The following is a 20,985-nucleotide window of genomic DNA, read 5'->3' on the forward strand; positions in this document are numbered from 1 at the left end:
GAATGCTCTGTGGGCTGGCTTCTGTGCGTGTGCATTCCAAGCCTAATTCTACAACTGACACCATTTTGGTGCCAGGCATACAGGTTTTTTTGTGTGTGGTTTGTGTTTTTTGTGTGGGTTTTTTTGTTTTGTTTTGTTTTGTTGGTTTTTTTTTAGAGAGAGGAAGAGATGGGGTGCAGAGGGAGAGAGAGAATCTTAAGCAGGCTCCATGCCCAGTGCAGGGCTGGACATGAGGCTCCATCTCACAACCCTGAGATCACAACCTGAGCCAAAATCAAGAGTCAGATGATTAACCCACTGATCCCCCACCGCAGGGCGCCCCCAGGCATACAGTTCTATTGCAACAGGACCACTGGCCCACATCTTTATATCATGATGTTGGGAGACTGGGCTCTATGTGATTAGCAGTGTTCTTGCAAGTCATTCCAGCACCAGAATGCCTAGCAATAACTTAATTCTACAGAAATGACTGCAAATCCCATGAAGATATTCTATTAACCCCCAAACTGAATGCATCTCCAGCTCCAGTCTGCCTTAGCCAGATCCAAGTCGTGCTGAGGCAACCCACTAGGAGTGATGCTGAGGAGGCATGTGACCAAGGGAAATTTGTAGAAGGAATAATAAGACTCTGGTTGAAATAAATCTCGCACTTTTCCCATTTTATAGAAACATGACCATTGAACACTGGGTGCTGGTCCTCTTCCTGGGATCTTGGAAAGGGCTGTGCGAGTGGGTGATCCTGAAGCATAGTTATCATTGACCTTGTTCATGTAAGTGTGTCTTAGTCTAGTTCTTAGCTAGTGGGACACTTCTTGAGAGACACTCTTCCCATCCTAACTGCAGAAACCTCAGCTGTTTCCTTTTCCTCCAAGAAAGTCAAACTCTTGTGTTTGAGTTGTGTTTGATGATGGAATTGTTGAGTTCCTCAAAAAGATGATCCTAAATGTATACTGCAGTTCATCATTCCCAGGATGCAAAAGGACGAAAGCTCAAGTGGGAACTTTGCAGCGAATGCACTCACTTGAACCACAGCGCCCCCTCTGGGAACTGGAAATGTTTTTTGAGACAAGGTGGTTTGTGAGGAGAAACCATTTTGGTGGAGTTGGGTCTAAAACAGGCTGTTCACGATCTCCTGTGATGGTCAGAATTTAAAAGGGGAAATAATTAGAAATTTCAAAAGGTATATAGAGAAGGATGGGGACAGAATCTAGAAAAATTCACTCAGACTTTCTGTGAAAGACATGCATGAAAAACTAGAGTCCTTTATTTTCCCCATGAGAAAAATGAGTTAGTTATATCCTTGTGGGGAGGGAACTTAGACTCTCTGGCCACCTCAAATCATTTCTGGGGCAAAGGTATAGTGGACATGTCCATAAATTAATAAATAATACATAAATAAAAATCTACCCCCCCACCTTGTTCTACTCAGCTCTAGTCTGAAAGGCAGTGTGGTATAAAGAAGAGTGCACCCAGAATCCAATGAACCCAGGTTTTAGTCTCACTCCATCACTCATTACCTTTGTCACTGTGGGTAAGTTAACCTTTCTATGCCTCAGTTTCTCGTTTGTAAAATATTGATAATACCTACCTCATCAGCTTCTCGTGATGATCAACTGGGATAATTCACAAAAAGCATGCGGAATAATGCCTCCCACAGTAAATATTCAATATACGTTAACTGTGGTGGTGGTGTCATCATATGGTTTAGAGTCCTTGCTCTGCCACTCACTAGCCGTAAAACCCTGGGCAAATTATGTCACCTTTTTGAGCCTCGGTTTCTTTGTCAATAATAGGCCACCCTGCAGGATTTCTATGAGGATTGGAGATAATGAATCTATGTTTAATATAGCTGAGATTCTTAAAAGTGGAAACTCTTATTTGTGAAAGCGGACAGCTCAGTAAGATACAATGGTGTGTTAGAAAATGATTTCTGAATCACATCACCCTTGTTCAAAGTGAGCATTGTTTAGGGTAGGAAAGGAGCCGCGAGATATGCAGCCGGGACTGGCCACTCAGAGGGAATGAGCTCACAGATGTTCACATCGGTGAATTAGCAATGCCTCAGACTGACATGGAAGAGGAAATAGCGTGTAATAGGAGACACTTTCCGGAGATATATGTAGTGACTCTCCACCAAGACAGTCCCCAGATGTTCCCTGCCTCCTGGTATTCATGCCCTGTGTCCCTTCCCACACTGTGTCATGGTTGGTCTCTGTGACAATAGAATATGGCAGAAGCAGGTCATCTTTTATGTTGAGATATAATTCACATGCATAAAAGTCAATCTTTTGAAGCGTTGTGATTTGGTGATTTTTAGTGTATTCACAAAGCTGTGCAACAATCACCACTAATCCTAGAACATCCTCAAAAAAAAGCCTCGTACCCATTAGCAGTGTCTTCCCATTTGCCGGTCTCCCCCAGTCACTGGTATTACTAATCTACTTTTTATCTGTTGTGTGACTTTGTTTATCCGCTCATCGGTTAATAGACATTTGGGTTATTTCTGCCTTTTCGCTATTGTGAATAGTACACTGTGAACTTTATTTTTATTCTTCGTCATCTATGTTAGCATTCAGGACTGTGGATTTTCTAGAGCTGATATTCATTTCCAACTTTCTTGTACTGATTGGAGGCTGGGATATTGCTCTTTTTACTTTGGGTTGATGTCCTCTGTGTGCCCTAGTGTGTGCTCAGTTTTGGAAAAATTTCACGGGCACTTGAAAACAAGATGTATACTTGACTTTCAGGTGTGGGATTTTATATCTTAATTAGCTATCCCTTATTAACCATTTTATTTATATCAATAATTGTCTTAGCCATATGTGACTTCAAGTAACAGAAAACCCACCTCAGAGTGGCTTGAGCAATAATGAGATTCATTGGCTCACATGACCATAGATGCAGAGGTAGGGGTGAGCCTCAAATTTACCTACCAGAGGCCACAACACCAGATAATTTCCCTGTGATTCTCTTGGGCTAAACTCTTGCTTGTCAGCATGAGGCCAGTTGCTCTGCAAGATGGCTAGATAGTTCCAGAACTCACATTCCCACACAACAACATTCTAAAGATAGATGACCAAGTCTCTCTCTTTCTCTCTCTTTTTTTTAGAATGAGGGAACTTTGCCCAGAGGTCCCAACAGATTTTCCAACTTTTTGGCCAAAATCGGATTATTTGCCCCCATCTGATCCTAAGTAATCACCGGTAAGGGACATGGCATGCAGTGATTGTGGGGGCCTGGTTTGCTGAAACAGTCACTGGTAGGCCTGACAAGATGGTTCTGATTAGGTTAGATCAATGAGGGCCTACTCCTGAATTCCAGATGGGACTCATTCCCTCCCTGACTCCTACCCTTTCTCCAATTGTTTCTGCTCAGTGAGGTTTGGGGTAAAAGGGCTAGAAGAACCACTGGGGAAATATCCACAGTACCCACTACAATTACCTTTAAAATCTCTTTCTCTCTCATGAGTAGCAAAAAGGTGAATTAACATTATCTAGTACTATTTCTCTTTGTGGTTGGTTCCTCCAGACTTTCTTGGTTTTATGTTCCATTTGGTGTGAAATATGCATGAGTGTTAAGTCATGAATGTGGACTGGCATGATTATCTCATTTAATGCTCTTTAATTTACCATTGTCTGATACTAAAATCTCTGCTTTCTCTTTATTTAATTTGCCTCATATGACTCTTCCTCTCCTTTTGTTTTTGAATGTCCTGAGGCACTTACTTTCGGCTGTGTCCTTTATAAACAGTTTGGCTTTCTGATCCAATGTGAGTATTGTTTTCTTATAACAGCAAAATTAATCCCACAGGTTTGGGGTATTGATTCAATACACGAAATCTTCTTTTACTTTACAGTTAGATTTTGGATTCCTACTTTGAAAAATAAGGAAATAAGAAAAAAATAAGGAAATAAGCATAATTCTATTCTGCATCTCTCTGCACATTTTCCCCTTCACACCCAAATGTTATTGTTACACCTTTAAATAATATGCAAATATTTCTCACATTAACTTTGAACAGTGTCTATTAACTTTCCATTATGCATGTTATCAGTAGCTCATTTATCAGTAGAGCATTTATCAGTAGCTCATTTCCCTTTATTGATGAGGAATATATGAATATACTACATTTTGTTTATCCATTCACCAGTTGATTGACATTTGGATTATTTCTAGTTTTTGTCTATTGTGAATTATGCAGCTATGAAGATTTACTTAAAAATATTTGTGTGGACATACGTTTCCATTTATCATGGATGGATATCTAGGAGTAAAACTGTTCCATTGCATGATATGTTTATACCTAGCTTTTTAAGAAAATGCCAAAATGGGGGGCGCCTGGGTGGCTCAGTCATTAAGCATCTGCCTTTGCCTTGGGTCGTGATCCCCAGGATCCTGGGATCGAGTCCCGCATCAGGCTCCCTGCTCCACGGGAAGCCTGCTTCTCCCTCTCCCACTCACCCTGCTTCTGTTCCTCTCTCACTGTGTCTCTCTCTGTCAAATAAATAAAAATCTTAAAAAAAAAAAAAGAAAGGAAAGGCCAAAATGGGAACTCCTGGGTGGCTCAGTTGGTTAAGTGCCTGCCTTCAGCTCAGGTCATGATCCCAGGGCCCTGGGATCAAGTCCCACATTGGGCTCCTTTCTCAGTGGGGAGCCTGCCATTCCCCCTGCTTGTGCTCTCTCTCTTTCTGACAAATAAATAAATAAAATACTAAAAAAAAAAAGAAAATGCCAAAATGTTTTCCATAGTGACTATACCATTTTACATTCCCATTAGCGATACGTGAGGCTACAACTTATCCACATCCTCACCAACACTTGGTATGTTGTTTTCTTTTTAATTAAACCATTCTAATAGGTGTGTAGTAGTGTCTCATTGCAGTTTTAATTTGCATTTCCTTATGGTGTTGGGCATCTCTTCTTGTGCTTGTTAGCCATTCATATATCTGCTTTAGTGAAATGGGTATTCAAATCTATTGTCTATTATTTAATTATTATTGAGTTATAAGAGTTCTTTATATATTCTGGATCAAGTCCTTTATCAGATAAGTGATTTGCAAATATTTTTCTCAGTTTTTGGTGTGACTTTTAATTTTTTAATGCTATCTTTTGAAGAGTTTTAAGTTTTGGGGCTCCTGGGTGGCTCAGTTGGTTAAGTGTCTGACTCTTAATCTCAGCTCAGGTCTTGATCTCAGGGTTGTGAGTTTAAGCCACATGTTGGGCTCCATGCCCAACATGAAGCCTACTTTAACAACAACAACAAAAAGTTTAAGTTTTGATGAAGTCTATTTGATCAATTTGTTCTGTTATGGATCATGGTTTGAGTATCATATCTAAGAAATTCTTGCTTAATCCAAGATCACAAGGATTTTTCTTCAATGTATTTTAGCTATTATATTTAGGTCTGTGATCTATTTATTTTTTTTATTTATTTATTTTTTTAAGATTTTATTTATTTATTTGAGAGAGAGAATGAGAGACAGAGAGCATGAGAAGGGAGGAGGGTCAGAGGGAGAAGCAGGCTCCCTGCTCAGCGGGGCTCGATGCGGGACTCGATCCCGGGACTCCAGGATCATGACCTGAGCCGAAGGCAGTCGCTTAACCAACGGAGCCACCCAGGCGCCCATGTCTGTGATCTATTTAAAGTTGATTTTTGTGTCCTGTGGGTTAAGGGTATTTTTTTCTTTTGCCTCAGGACCATTTGTTGTTGAAAAGAATATTCTTTCCCCTACTGAACTGCCTTGGCACTTTTGTTGAAAATGAATTGGCCATAAGTATAAAGATTTATTTCTTAATTCTGACTCTCAGTTCTGCTTCATTGATATCTATATGTATCCTTACACTAAAACCATCCAGCCTGTACCTTTATAGTACGTTTTAAAAAGAGGTATATGAAATCCTACACTGTTCTTACTTTTCAAAATTGTTTTTGGCTACTTCAGGTTCTTTGCATTCTATGTACATTTTGGAAACAGCTTCTCAGTTTCTATTAGAATGCTTGCTGGGACTTAGATAGGGATTGCACTGAAATTTAGATCATTCAGGGAATAACTGCCACCTGTTAATATCGAGTCTTCTAATCTGTGAAAATGGAATGTTTCCCACCTATTTAGCTTTCTTTTATCTCAGCAGTGTTTTCTAATTTTTAGTGTACTTATCTTTTATTAAATTTATTCCTAAGCATTTTATTCCTTTCGATACTCTTGTGAAAAGAATTATTTTCTTTACAGTATGGAGGTTCCTCAAAAAATTAAAAACAGAATTACTATATGATCCAGTAATTTCACTACTGGGTATTTACCCAAAGAATACAAAAACACTAATTCAAAAAGATATATACACCCCTTGTTTATTGCAGCATTACTGACAGTAGTCAAATTATGGAAGCAACCCAAATGTCCACAGGTAGATGAGTGGATAAAGAAGATGTGGTATATATGCACAATGGAATATTACTCAGCCATAAAAAATGAAATCTTGCTATTTGCAACAGTATGGACAGAGCTAGAGGGTATAATGCTAACGAAATAAATCGGAGAAAGACAAATACTATATGATTTCACTCATATGTGGAATTTAAGAAACAAAACAAACGGACAAAAAAAAAAAAGAGACAACCTGCAAAACAGACTCTTCTATATAGAGAACAAATGGTTACCAGAGAGGAGGTGAAGGGGGGGATGGGTGAAATAGGTGATGAGGATGAAGAGTAAACTTATCATGATGGACACTGAGTAATGTATAGAACTGCTGAATCACTGTATTTATACCTGAATCTAATATAACTATAACTATACTGGAATTAAAAAAATTATTTTCTTGATTTCATTTTTGGATTGTTTGTTGCTGGCATATAGAAATACAACTGATTTTTTACTTTATCTTATATCATGCAAACATGCTAAACTCATTTATTCTAGTAAATTTTTGTTGACTCTAGGATTTTCTCCATACAGGATTATATCTGGAAATAAAAACTAACTTCTTCCTTTCAACCTGTATGCCTTTAATTTATTTTTCTGGCCTTATTGCATTTCTTTACTACAGTGTTGAATAAGGGTGGTGAAAGCAGACATTCTTGCCTTATTCTTGATGTTAGAGAGAAGACATTCTTTCATTATTAAGAATAATGTTAGTTGTAGATGGGACGCCTGGGTGGCTCAGTCGGTTGAGCGGCTGCCTTCGGCCCAGGTCGTGATCCCAGGGTCTTGGGATCGAGTCCCACATCGGGCTCCTTGCTGAACAGGGAGCCTGCTTCTCCCTCTCTCTCCCTCTGCTTGTGCTCTGTCAAATAAATAAAATCTTAAAAAAAAAATGTTAGTTGTAAAGTTGTAGCTTTTTTGTATATGCCTGTTTTGTAAGGTTGAGGAAATTCCTTTATATTCCTATCTTGTTGAGATTTTTTTTTTTTTAAGATTTTTATTTATTTATTTGAGACAGAGCATGAGTGGCAGGGGGAGGGAGAAGCTGGCTCCCTCTGAGCAGGGAGTCCAATGTGGGGCCCGATCCCAGGACCCTGAGATCATGACCTGAGCCGAAGGCAGATGCTTAACCAACAGAGCCACCCCGGCACCCCTACTCTTTTTTTTTTTTTTTTTAAGTACTGAAATGATCAAGCACGTTCACCAGAATCTACCAACACCACTTGAGATTAAAGTGAGTATATGACTTAAAAAATCTTATAGTTTGAATGGATATCATGGCAGTTAAGTTATTCAATCAGACAGACTCATGTAGACCCTTTCCAAAAAGTATCTCTTTGTCTTGATATTGTCAGCTGAAATGTATGGTGGACAGAACTTCTTGACCACAAAACTGAAGGATTTTAGAAGAGTTGGCCTACTACAGATTTTAACTGAAACCAGACTGTCTTCAGATTTACAGATGTATTACTTAGAATTTACTTCGAAGAGGTGCAGAATGCCTTCCCTTAGTGAAAAGATTGCAAAAACTTGTTACATCCATAATCCCGTTTTTTTCTGAATAGTGACATCAGCAGTGCAAATAGTAGTGTACTTTAAGGGGAAAAATCTTCATGTAAATACTTCCAGATATCAGAGCTAGTTGATAGAGATTTGACTTTTAGACACCAGCAAAGTGCCTCCATTCAGATCTTGCCAATTCAAACCTAACCTTGAACTTGGCTCGATGTATTTCATAAACTTGCCTTGCCTGGATATAAATAGAATAGCAGGCAGCAGCAGTAAAACTTCCACATCATTTTCCCTCTTTTTGTTCCATTTACAGTGAGAATTTTTTTTTTTCCTGCAGGGACATGTTTATAAGTTTCTGTTCAGCAGGGGAAGCTCATAGTATCAGAGTGAGTTAATTTCAAGCATGCAAGCAGATGCTTTGTATGTGTATAAAGGGAACTAGCTAATAATCACATCAAGGAGGGGAATTTGGGTAGAGATGTCCAGACTGAAGGGAGCATAGTGGCTGCATTGAAAGCTCTTACTAGAAAAGGAGAAAATCTCATCATCCCAAGCAGTGGGGGGGGAAGGACTTTGGAAAAGTATTGCTCCCGGTACAAAAATGCCTTTGTCACCTGCCCTGAGGCACTGAAGGTGCATTGGTGCCAAGGTTGCTCCTGTACCTGGCTCCCCTGTGGGCCACTATTGTACTTCAACTTCAGGACCTCCTTTCCACCTGCCAGTGATCACACGAGTTGTTTAGGAGGGGATGACAATTTAATGTTTTTAAAGTAACAGGCAATCCAACTGGAATACCACTAAGAGCATGTCCTAATCCCCGTAGGCTAGGTCATGGGACCAGATGTAGCAACAAAATGCATTTTCCAAGGTGGTAGGGATCTGGGTCAGGTGGAGAACTCGCTACCTTCTTAGTTTCCTCCAGCTGGGAATTGACTCTGAATGGGAAAATTCCTGAAGGGTTTATGATTTAGTGAAAATGTATGAGTTTTTTCTTTGCTTCAGTTTTCTTTCTTAAGTTTCCTAGTATATTCATCCTTAACTATCACGTGGGGCTAAGCCCAGTTATATTAGAATGGTAGGTTCTTTCCCCAATAAAAAGAAGCCTCTGGATTTTTGGATATCTGGCTTTGACATAGGTCCATCTGGTGTTGTTACAGCACAGACACTTTTATGGTATCTTTCTTTCTTCTTTTTTTTTTTTTTTAAGATTTTATTTATCTGAGAGAGAGAATGGGAGACAGAGAGCATGAGAGGGGAAGGGTCAGAGGGAGAAGCAGACTCCCTGCCGAGCAGGGAGCCCGATGTGGGACTCGATCCCGGGACTCCAGGATCATGACCTGAGCCGAAGGCAGTTGCTTAACCGACTGAGCCACCCAGGCGCCCTTATGGTATCTTTCTTAAGTTCCTCCTGCCCTTTGAGGCTGAGCAGGAAGTACAAGAGTTGTTAAACACAAAAATTGATTTATTTGGTGTATTGCCTGATCCGTTCTCTCTGACAGACCATGGAAACAAGACCGTCTCCAATTAGGAAGTAAATCATTCCAGTATGTCTTTGTAACTGCAAATGAATTAGCTCTTTTTTTTTTTTTTAAGATTTTATTTATTTATTTGAGAGAGAATGGGAGACAGAGAGCATGAGAGGGGAAGGGTCAGAGGGAGAAGCAGACTCCCTGCCGAGCAGGGAGCCCGATGCGGGACTCGATCCCGGGACTCCAGGATCATGACCTGAGCCGAAGGCAGTCGCTTAACCAACTGAGCCACACAGGTGCCCGAATTAGCTCTTTTTATAAGAATTTGCATCTATATATCCAAAAAATATATACAGTCACTGCTTTGGGAAAGGGAATAAAGTGTTTTAGGAAGTTTAGAAAAGGACCCAGGACCCTTCCCACAATTGTCTTCCCAGGATTCCTCACAACCTGAGCACAAGAGAAGGCATGAGAGTTAAAAGTATTGAGAAAGGTGCATAATATTTAGGGCAAACCAATGTTATTTTGTTGATTTGTAATCTCTCCTTTTCTTATAAGCAGCAAATAGCACCAGTGTAAACTGGTCAATGGAGAAGAATAATCTGAAGGGCCACCAGACAACCAACTGTGTGTTACACGATCCAGATTATTTACTCCAGTGGTTCTCCTAGTGTGTGTCTGGACCACCAGCAGCAGTATTGCTTGGGAACATAGTAGAAATGCAAATTCTCAGGGGGCAGGGGCACGCCTGGCTGGCTCAGTCAGTAGAGCACATGGCTCTTCATCTTGGGGTTACGAGTTCGAGCCCCACATTGCATGTGAAGATTACTTAAAAAGGCAAATTCTCAGGCCCCACCCCAGACCACTCTGGTGTGTTTTCTATCATTGCCAAACAATTCAGTTCCTGGCAGTCACAGGCTGTGTGTCCTAGAAGCTTAATTCAATTCTGACACCATCTGATGTGAAATGTTGGGGTCTGGGAGTGAACAGTCAATTCTTGAGACGTCTTCGGTGCAAAAAGGTGGCTTTGTTAAAGCCTGGGGACAGGACCTGTGGTCAGAAAGAGCTGCACTGGGGTTGTGAGGAGTGGCTGATTATATACTCTCAGGTTGGGAGGGGGTTAGGGATAGCCTAAGTCTCTAAGGAATTTTGGAAGCAAGGTTTCCAGGACCTTGAGGGGCTGCTGTTAGGGTAAGGTCATTTACTGCTGTCTAGTAAACCCTTAGTCATGAGACCCTTCAGATGTGTATCAGTGGGCCATATGTTTGGAGGATGATTGCTAACATATATCCTGGGGGGATGGAGATAAAGGACGTTTCCAAAGGGATTTTTGTATGTTAAAGAAGACTCACAGGATCCTGGAGGTCGGGCTAATGTCAAGCTAGTTTTGCCTCTAGAGAAGTTATTAACATTGAGGCAGTTGAGTTCCTGGAGGAAGGTCACTCTCCCTGTCTCATGTACTTGTAAGTTGTAAGAAAGTTTAATTTTTTTCTATATTTCTTTTGCAAAGTTTCCCCACACCACATCTACCTAGAGATAGCATCAGATTCCACAGGGTAAGGGCTCCATCCCACAGGACTGCCCCCACTTTGGACACCAATCACCAGTCCAGGCTATCTCCTGTGCTTCTAACCGATGAGCTCTAAATCAGGGTTCCCACAAGCCCCTCTTTGAGTTTGTTAATTTGCTAGAATGGTTCACAGAGGTCAGGGAAATATTTACGTACTTACCAGTTTATGATATAGGATATTATAAAGGACACAAGATGACGACAAGCCAGATGAAGAGGTATCCAGGGCGAGGTCCCCATAGAGCTGGGGTATGCCGGCCTCCTTGCTTGGGGAGGTCACCAATTCGGAAGCCCATCAAATCTTGTTCTAGAGTTTTTATAAAGAATAATCTCCAGCTCTCCCCACTTCTCAGAGGTTGGTGGGTGGGGCTGAAAGTTCCAACCTCCTAAAGCCAGGTCATCCTGGTGACCAGCCCTGTCCTGAGGCCATGGAGGGGCCCCACCCTGTCACATTAGCATAATCTCTGGTGTGTTCTGGAGGGGCTCCTTATAAATAACAAAAGATACTCCTATTACTCAGGCAATTCTGAGAGTTTTAGGAGCTTTGTGCCAGGAACCAGAGACAAAGATTTCTTATTTTAGCACCTACTAACTCTGAAACACTAGGGATGGGCAGAGCAGTCCCGGTCCCTAACAAGTTCTCTAGATGACACTGATGCACACTAAAGTTTGGGTCCCACTGCTCTAGGATATCTTTTCTCCCACTTCTGGGGCCCGGTCTCACACATTTGCCACATCCCGGAAAGAGTGCAGGACGAAAGTCAGTTTCAGTAAGAAAACTGTATCAAACAGAGGAAATAACTGAAGAATTGAAGGCCATCACCTGGGCTGTAGAGTTGGCTAATGCATCTTAATTTTAGATCTCATCAGCTATGTTTTATTTCTTTCAATTCCAATAAATTGGAATGAGGGTTTATTGTACCAAAAAGGGCTAATATTCACCCAGAATGCACGAAAACAACACACAAGCCAGCATCTAGTTTGACTGGTGGGTGTCCCTGCTGTGCAAGGCTCTAAATAAATCTCCCCAAAGGGTCAGGGTGGAGAATGCAAGCTCATGGACTAACTGCTCTTGGAATTTTGCTTACACTTAGTAGAAAATACAAATGAAAACTAAAGCATGAATGTACCAGGGCAGGATCCCAGCAGAAAGAATTCACTCCAGATGGTTCAGATGAAGAGACCTTTAGGGAGGGCAAGATTTTAGAGGTATGGGCAGAGTTTAGGGAACCAAAGAAGCAAGGGCTAGGGACCCCGAGACTAGCAGCAGTGAGGAGATACTAAAATCCCTCGAATGGAAGAGACAGAGAGAGAAAATTGTGTCACTGGGAAACAAGTTCTTCCCAGTGGGAACTGTTTATTTTTTTAAAGTTTTTATTTATTGAAGTAATCTCTACACCAAACCTGGGGCTTGAACTCACAATCCCGAGATCAAGCGCAGCATGCTCTTGTGACTGAGCCAGCCAGGCTCTCTGGGAACTGTTTTCCTGGAAGGATCCAGTTATTGCCAAAGATGGGACTTCAAAGCAAGGAAGGAAGGGGGAAGAATATTCTGACTTATCTCTCCCACGCTCTAATTTCTAGCCTCCCATTTGCCAAACTCAACCAGAAGCCAATGGCAAGGAGCTCAGTGATAAACTCCACAGGGGTCTAACTCTGAGGTCCTGGGGCAGAGCAGAGAAGGGTGAGGATAAATGGGTGGAGGGAGGGAACAGAGATAGTGAGAAAAACAGAAATTGCAACTTTGAGGCTTTCACTCTCCTTTAACTATTTTTATGGGAGTTGGTCCGTTATTTCTCTTTTACGATAGGTAGCTGTAATGCTGAACTCTAACTTTTATAGGGTCTTCACATAAATATTTATTGTCTCAAGGTTGTATTAACTCTAAAGATATCAGCAGCTATGACTGAGTTAATAACCAGAATAAACAGATTTTTAAAACTTTTGATCCAGAAATGTCATTTGGAACAATTTATGTAGGTAAATAGCTTTAAAACATTGTTTATATTCCACAAGAACAACTCAAAAGACATTAGCATATTTTAATTAACACATTTTAGTAGCAAAATTATATTTAAATTATATTTTGTTATCCTCCTAATAGCTTTACAAGTAATTTTCAGACACATTTGAAACTCTGCCCAGAGGGTTTTATTTGATATAAAACAACCAAATAATTTAGCAACATTTATATAGAAAGTTTTGTGTAAACATCCACATTTCTAAAGCACGACAAGCTCCTGTTTTGGATTCTGTGATGAATCCATAATCAGTGGAGGAGGGACACAAAGTCACCTTATTATAGTTGTCTCTGCCTTATGGATAAGGACCAATCACATTCCTTGTGTGTAGGGCAGACCAAGGGTCGTGCTGCAGGCGGCTCATACCAGCCTTTACGAGCCAATTCTGGGCATTCCTTCTCAACTCCCCGGGCAGGGACTTCACATTGATAGTTTGAAATCTGCCATGAGAAGTGTGTTTACACATAGAAATGGACAAAAGGTGGGGCCCCTGGGTGGCTCCGTCAGTTGAGCATCCGACTCTTGATTTCGGCTCAGGTCATGATCTCAGGGTTGTGGGATCGAGCCCCATGTCAGGCTCTGCGCTCAGCAAGGAGTCTGCTTAAGATTCTCTCTCTCTCCCCCTCTGTCCCTCCCCCTGCTTGTGTGCTCTCTAAAAATAAATAAAAAAATCTGGAAAAAAAATAGGTAAAATGTACAAATAAGGGCTTTCTTTTTCTTCCCTTTTCTCCCATTCATTCATTCATTCATTCATTTTTCTCTATTTGAGAAAACACAGAGGCCCAGCAGATATTCAGCTTTTCACTTGGACCTGGTTGTACCTATGATTTATTTTTGACTGCCTAGGATTTTCTGGAGATGGTTTCTGCCTGTATGATTCCCAAGGTTTAACTATTTCAAATTAACTCTGTGTTTGGGGCTGATAATACCTACTGCAAGTTTTCATCTTGTCAATCCCGTTGGTACCTGCGTTGGGTGAAGAGAGATCACACCCCCGGGCGGGCATCAGGGTGCTCTTCTCTGGGCCTTTCAACTGTCAATCTCAGGGAGAGGAGGCCTCTTTGAGGACACTCTGCCTCACCTTTGTGCCCAGGAGTGAGCTGAGCCAGCTACCAGCTACTACTGTACCTCCCACCCCACTGGCTTCTGCTCCACCAGCCTTCCCCCTGCCTCTTCCAGGGGCCCTGGCAGCTTACCTAGGCCCCTTCAGGGTCCCGCTGCCCGAGGTCCTGATTTTGACTCATTTTAATAACATGCACTTTTTTTTTTTTTTTTGGACTACTATCATCCCTTTACCTTCTCCTTACACATTCCTTTTACTAAAGGAAGGAGGTGGAGCAGAACCCAGCTCACTCCTTCCCCACTTTTTTAGTTCAGAAGCTACATAAGCCAAGGCAACCAGCCAAGATCCCAAATTAACCCAGACCATAATTTTTCTTCTAATACTTGAAGCCTTGGCAAGTTCTGGGCATAATGCCAGACGCTTTCTATCCTAGGCTATGAAGGCCATCATTACCTAAATAAAATTGTGCCTGAAATAGAAGACTCAGCTCTTTAATTCGTTAGTGACATTTGCTTCATGCCATTATAATTTACTAGCCTTGGGAGCTACAGAGCACCCTGATGATGATGAATTTCCTATTCATCACTTTCTTATTCACATTTAACCTGAAGTATTATACAGTTTCACCAGACTCAGATTAATAGGCAAATAGAAGTTTAAAGAATAAATTACTTGACCCTTGACCAATAGAAGGTCTAAGTCTGTGTAAGTATAAGCAAACACCACCTTCTCTGCAGGTGAGTTTCCCCATCTGCAAAATGGGAACCACAGTGGTACCCACGTGGCTAGGCTCAGACAAGATGCCAAACAAAGCTTGCACAGAGCAAGCATCCAAACATATTAATCATCATTTTCATTATTATTGTTAGTGTGGAAGCCCATATGTTCCCTTTCCTCTAAACTTACTTGGAGTATAGACGATCTTTCTGAGTCCAAAGTAACCTCAATTATTAATCAGGTTTAAAATTTTTCTACCTTAGAATTGTTTGGGGTTTTGTTGTTGTTTGTTTTACTTCTGTGAAGAGAGCTAACATAAAGAGATAATACAATTTATTTTAAAAGTAATTTTCTTATTACTGTTTGGTGAAGGGTGGATATTAAAAGCAGATATTAAAAGTTATTTTTGGACACTGTCCATTCTGTGTTTCTAGAAAGAATTCCAAAATGCTGAAGAAATTGCTAAGAAGAGTTTAAGATGGAATGGAGAGCAACAGAGCCATATAAAGGGTTTTGTAATGAGACAGAATTTATCACTCTGACTCTGGTCTTGCCCTCCACGTGTGGCCCTTTCTCCTTATAGCAAAATAATGTAAATGGCTTGGTGTGATCAGAGGCGCTTTAACGCAGAATATGCAGAGGGTGGGGTGGGGGTGGGGGGATGTTTCTTTAACTGAGGAATGTACTTTATTAGTAGTGATTTGTCTAATATCCATATTATTATCCTGCAAAATCTAGTGTATTATGTTGTAAACATTTAAAATTCCTCTAAGTATGGGGGCCCCTGGCTGGCTTAGTAGAGTAGGCGACTCTTGATCTCAGGTTCATGAGTTCAAGCCTCATGTTGGGTGTGGAGCCTACTTAAAAAAAAAAAAAAAAAAAATTCCAGAGGCACCTGGGTGGCTCAGTGGGTTGAGCATCTGACTCTTGATTTTGGCTTCCGTCATGATCTCGGGGTCGTGGGATCGAGCCCTGCATGGGGCTCCGTGCTCAGCAGGGAGTCTATTTCTCTCCTTCTCTCTCCCTTTGCACACACCCCCCCACTCAGGCACGTGCGTATGCACACACTCTCTCTCTCTCTCTCTCAAATAAATAAGTAAATCTTAAAAAATATTCCTCTAAGTACTCATTCACTTAATAAATTAAACAAATGAATATAAAAAAATAAGAGTTCCTAGACATTTAAATGCTGATTGTAACTTAAATTTTTCTTGCCTAATATATCAGATTCTTGCAAATGCTTTAAAGCCTTTTAAGAATAGATACAGAACAACACAATAATTGCAGAACAGATGCATACATGTAGGCTATCACTGGTTATAAAAGGGTTAATACCACGATTTAGAATTTTCTTTGTCTTTTTTTACCCCAACAGGGAGATTCCTATCATAAAAGCCTAGAGTGTTTCTCACCTAACTGCTCATCTTCTCAGATCTAAACCCTTGGCATTCATCCAATTTCACTTGCCAGATTAGGATGCATAATCATTTGGGACCTTCCTCTATTTTAAAACTGAAATGAGGATTACTAGTTCATCCATATTTCTATTGTATTTCAGTTACAGAGTAATCGAAGGTTTGTGCTTTTTAAGCCTTCCAGATATAAACAGATTTGCCTGAATCTAATAATAATCTAGGTAGGGGGAATTATAATTTAGAATTATCCTGGATGAAGAAATACCAGTTAGCCATGTGTAAATTGTGCTGGTGTCTCATACTTACAGTTCTTATTCACCCCCCTTTTTTTCCCTTAGTCTTTCTTCCCCTCCAAATCAGGCTCTACTAAGAATGTGATCCTTAATATAAAGGGGTGGGATGTGCTCTGGAAAAACCACCTCCGTAGTGACTAGAGCATCTATCCCAGCCACTGCCACTCACTCAGGAAGGGATTCAGAGCGTCCTGGCACGCTGCTGCCCCCTGCTCAGTCTCTGGCAATCCCAAGGGCCCTGGACAGATCGAAAGCATACCTCCTGGCTGGCTTTGCCAGCACTGTTGCTGAACAAACTCAGATGAACTCATTGCCTGAGAGGCCAGTAATTCAAGAGAGGAGGGTTTGGAAAAGAGAAAGGGAGAAATTTATTTTGGGTGCCAGCAGCCCGGGCAGGTGACAGGCTCAAAGCCTTAACAACCGACCTCTCTGCCCCCAAGCTGGACACTCAGAGTTTGAGAGAGAGAGAGAGAGGTTCAGGACGGGTGGGGGTGGGGTGTTCAAGAGAGCAGGCAGGGAGCACGGGACCACGGGTGAGGGGGCAGGAGGTGTTCAGCTCAGGATCATGGGCAGGGAAGGGGACGACTGTGGGGTGTGGTCTTCTAGGCATTCCGCTGCTATCAGGGTTTTTCTGCTCTGGTGGTTGGGATGTTCTGGTCGTTGCGAAACACTTCCATGGATGCCTCAAGAAAGTGCGATAAGAAAGAAGCACTGTGGGTTTCAGTTAGAGCACTCGTTAAGCAGGCTTGTTTATTTCTGCCTTTAACTGCTGGGGTCTATAGTTGCGCAAGAGGGCTCGCTAACAGCATCACCATGGAGACAGGACTGCAGCTTCCCCATGTCACAGCTGCTGTTCCTGGGAAGGACTGTCCCTCTTTGCAGCTCTGGACTTACGCTCCCTACCTTCAGTCTGGACTCCTAATGAACTGGCCCATTTGAAGTGGAGGGAATTATTATCATCCAGTAGGCAAATGAACAGGTGTGCTTTTCAAGAACCACCAGAACAACCAAAAAGTAAAAATGATGGGGGTCACAGAGTTTGGAAGGATGCTGGCGAGGGGCAACCCCTGTCTGCCTGCAGGTGAGCAGAGCCGTTAGCTGCTGATCAAGAGTGTGTGAAGAACCGTTTCTAAGCCACACCGCCAGGTATCCCTGAATCCAGACTGCACTGGGACCCACAGATGTGTCAAGTGGGGCTATTTACAAGAGCTAAAGAACACTTTCCTTGGGCGAGAGGACTTCAAAGAGTTATCTGGTCCATCACCTTCAGTAACAAAACAGTGAACTTGAAGGGTGAAAACCTCACACAAATGTTTCTGGAGATCAGTACAGATGGTAAGCCTTTTACTTTTAGATAAAAAAGAGACTACTGGCATGGAAATTTTCAAGACAAAAGGGAAAGCCAGGCAAGGATCACCAACTTTGAGGAAAATACATACTATGGAAGAGAAAGACCAGAATTAACAGGGAAAATAGTCCCCAGAAGAAAGAAATAACAGAGTCAGTCCTCTAGAACTGGAAAAGACCAGTTAGCATCTTCAGGAAGATTTCAGGGATATTTAATCTGTAAAACTAAAACACAGTCCCATAAAAAAGGGACATCGCAGAACAACAAAGAGCATTCAGTAAATAAAAATGTGATGGTTAAAATGGGGGAAAAAATCAGTATAAAACCTGAAAAACGCAGGCAGGGAATTCTAAATGAAAGTTAAAAAAGGCAAAGAGTTGGAACATGTGAGAGAAAAACCAGTAAAAAGCATTGAAGTCAGTTAGGGAGGTCCAAATTTGATGAACAATATTCTAAAGAGAGAAAGCAGAGAAGACAGAAGGAAGGAAATCCTTAAAAGCCACCGAACGGACAAAACAGGAAACAATTTCCCTGAACAGAAGCTTTCGGGCTTCATAGTGGAAGGGCTCCCCATGTGTCCATTTGCCTAAACAAAAAGGAGCCAGGCTGAGAATTGGTCTCCCCCAGTCCCTGCTGGTCTCAGGTCATTAATCCAATTCGGCATCTCCCACTGCGTCCCCCTCCCCAGACTCCATGGCCTCCCTGGGTTTACAAAAGAGTAGCCCACCACACACACAAAATCTAACAATAACAAAATATTTAAAAACCATACCAGAACTCTAGTGCTGCCCAATCACAGGATGCCCCTGAGACACTGACAGAATATTTCAGTTTCTTTTGGAAAGCAGCACTTTAAGCAAATTCGTAATGAACAGAAATAGCTCTGTATCTCCAGTCTATCAAAATGCCTTGAGAAGATATGCAGAGGAGGACAGTGGAAAGAGAAGTTGAGGGTGTGTGTGGCTGAAATTCAGACACACCTTTCCTGAATTAGACATGAAACGAAGAGCCCCATGGAAAACCATTCACTTGCCAGTGTACCAACTCCTGGAACAGAAACCCATGACCTAGAAATTTCTGAAATAAAACCTATGGCTACTTTCAAACGCTTATCCCAGAAAGCATACTTTAATTTATTTTTAAGATTTTAAGTAATTTCTACACTTTACGTGGGGCTTGAATTCACAACCCTGAGATCAAGAGTCTCGTGCTCTTCCCATTGAGCCAGCCAGGCGCCCCAAGAAAGCATACTTTTATAACTGCTCTAAGATGTTCTCAGAAGTTGCCTAAACCGAAACCGATTTCTCTCATTTAAAAATGTATAGCTGTTATTATTCTGACTTGTGTTTATTGCTTGCTTGCTTGGGGGGGGGGGGCGGCGGATAGGTTCCACACAAGCCGGGACGTTGTGTGTCTTGTCCATTTCTCTACCCATTGTCTAAGACTGTGCCTGGCACATTGTAGGTATGCTGTTACCGTTGAATGAACGAATGAACGAATGAATGAATGAACCAACCAACCAACAAACAGAACTTCCAGCTGTGCAGTTTTCTTTGGGCCTCGGGAGACTCCCCAGTCCAAACTGTGGTTGTTGGTGTTGACAGTCAAGCTTCTCCCTGATTCGATCCTTGGCTCAGATTCAAGGACTTCTAAAGAGAGCTTCTTTCCCATCCCTGTTGTCAGCCCAGTGAACGTAAGTGGAAAAAGTTAAGGTGGGCAAAGGCAGTATTTGCTATGACAAAACATAAATGTCCATCAGTGGAGAATGGGGGAAATGTTGGGATTTGAGGGGGCGAAAAATGATACTGCTCTCTTTCCCTCTTGAGAGGGAATTTTTCTTCCTTTCTTCCCTCCCTTCCTCTCCTCCCCCCCCCTTTTTTTTTTGAAGATTTCTTTGAGAGCATGAGCGAGCGTGGGGTGGGAGGGCAGGGGGGAGGGGCAGAGGGAGAGGGAGAGCGAATCTCAAACAGACTCAGATTCAGTGCTGAGTGGGGAGCCCGATGTGGGGCTCGATCCCTCCACCCTGAGATCATGACCTGAGCCAATGTCAAGAGTCAGACACTTAACCGACAGAACCACCCAGCTGTCTCTCCCTCTCCCCATCTCCCTCCCCCTTCTCCTCCCCTTCTCCCCCCCTCTCTCCCCCTCCCCCCACCTTTCTAAGGAAAAGTCCTAATTCAAAGTCCACATAGAGATTCACTGGAGAATGGGACTAAAATGTGAGGCCGTGGGTAGGCTTACTGCTGGAGGCAAGCCAAAGGAGCATCCCCCAGGGCCACCACTCTGACCAAAGCCCAGAAAGGACGGGCCACTTGGGCCCTTGTGCCCCGTTTCTCCTCCTGGCCTAATCCATCAGATAAATCACTCCTACTGAGGGGACAGAATCAGTCATACTGTTACACCCTGGGGGTGGAAATTCCCTCAGGAAACATGTGGGAGAGGAGTAAGGTTTCCTACCAGATAAATCGTCTGTGGAACATCCAATGTTATAATACGTGTCCATTTACAAGAACAAAGTCAGGTGCACATTTACTGACACAGGAAAAGCTCCAAAGGATATTACAAGTGAAGGGAAGATTGCAATGCTATGTATGACCTGATTTTTGCAAAAATAAATGAATAATTCTAAGCCATGTTAGCACATGAATATATAAGGGAAAGAAAGAGGTCTATGCATAAACTTAGTGATGGCTATCTTTGGGGTGGAATTATCAGGGATGTTTATTATTATTATACTATAGTTGTGATGATGATATCTGAATTTTGTATAACAGAAAGGCATTTCTTTTATAATCAGAAAAAAGAAAGGAGTAAAAAAAAAAGAGGATTAAATGAGAAGAAGATTTTTCTTTTTTTCATCCTAGAATCGCCTTGAGGAGTAAGAGACAAGCTAAATGGGTGTCTCGAATGACTGGCCATGCAGGTGGCCTTGCCCGTGGGTGCTGGCATACATGCTGAGAGCAAGGGGTTTGGCCGCCCTGTACCCTCACTGCCTCTCCATGCTGTCCCCTCAGTGGGCCTCCTGTTGCCCTGTCCCCGCTTCCTCCTGCTACTTTGGGACAGGAAACTGCACTCTGGGACCCGAGCGCTATGGCCTCAGAAGAACGTGCACGGGCTTTGGTGTAGGTGGGCCAAGGCTCAAAGGCTAGTGCTGA

The 20,985-nt window shown here is 42.1% G+C and overlaps 1 protein-coding gene across 10 annotated transcripts in view; it reads left to right on the plus strand.

Moving 5' to 3' along the window:
• TSGA13 (testis specific 13) overlaps window positions 1-20,985 on the plus strand; it is a 119,021-nt gene that overhangs the window by 11,154 nt on the left and 86,882 nt on the right. For 5 of the 10 annotated variants that reach the window (XM_064574946.1, XM_064574939.1, XM_064574944.1 and 2 more), the window contains exon 2: window positions 19,295-19,523. The exons of 3 other annotated variants lie outside the window; for them this stretch is intronic. The gene's annotated coding sequence lies outside the window, so the exon portion shown is untranslated. Of the gene's footprint in view, window positions 1-3,109; window positions 3,204-19,294; window positions 19,524-20,985 lie in introns of all 10 variants that reach the window. 2 more of the 10 variants (XM_064574941.1, XM_064574942.1) reach the window with 2 other exon arrangements.

The sequence above is a fragment of the Mirounga angustirostris genome, unplaced genomic scaffold, assembly GCF_029215605.1.
Source record: "Mirounga angustirostris isolate CCGP_5_RB_7025 unplaced genomic scaffold, mMirAng1.0.hap1 SCAF_12, whole genome shotgun sequence".
Lineage (NCBI taxonomy): Eukaryota > Metazoa > Chordata > Mammalia > Carnivora > Phocidae > Mirounga > Mirounga angustirostris.